General features: G+C 53.0%; 1 pseudogene; it reads right to left on the reverse strand.

Annotated features, from left to right (window-relative positions):
• LOC119299289 overlaps positions 1 to 153 on the reverse strand; it is a 2257-nt pseudogene extending 2104 nt beyond the window's left edge.
• Between the last annotated feature and the right edge of the window lie 281 nt (positions 154 to 434).

Here is a 434-nt window from a genome sequence, read left to right on the forward strand (position 1 = left end):
TATCCCGCCGCCGCGCGTCCGCTTGCCGGCGCTCTGCCGCGGATCCGCCTCGGCTTCCGCACCCGCAGAGCCGCCGCCGTCGTCCCGCGGCCGGATCGGGCCTCTACCTCGCCGAATCCGCCTCACCCCTCCATCTCCGGCCGTCTCCTCCATCTCTGGCAAACTCCTTCTTCGGCGATCTTCATAATCCATGCCAGATCCATATCTGAACCCTAGAGGTTGACCCGATTTTCGCCTAAGTCTTTTCCATCCGCTATATTTTCAAGCACTGTTCAAAATGCCATAACTTCTCATCCGTTGCTTCGTTTTGTGCGTGCAGTATATCAAAATGTTCATTACGATGTGCACTTCATTTCATTCCATTGTGACATGCTTGTTTGAGTTCATCTTGATGCCCAAATGACTGATGCAAGAGTGCTATAAAATGTTAGTTC

The sequence above is a fragment of the Triticum dicoccoides genome, chromosome 5A, assembly GCF_002162155.2.
Source record: "Triticum dicoccoides isolate Atlit2015 ecotype Zavitan chromosome 5A, WEW_v2.0, whole genome shotgun sequence".
Taxonomy (NCBI): Eukaryota; Viridiplantae; Streptophyta; class Magnoliopsida; order Poales; family Poaceae; genus Triticum; species Triticum dicoccoides.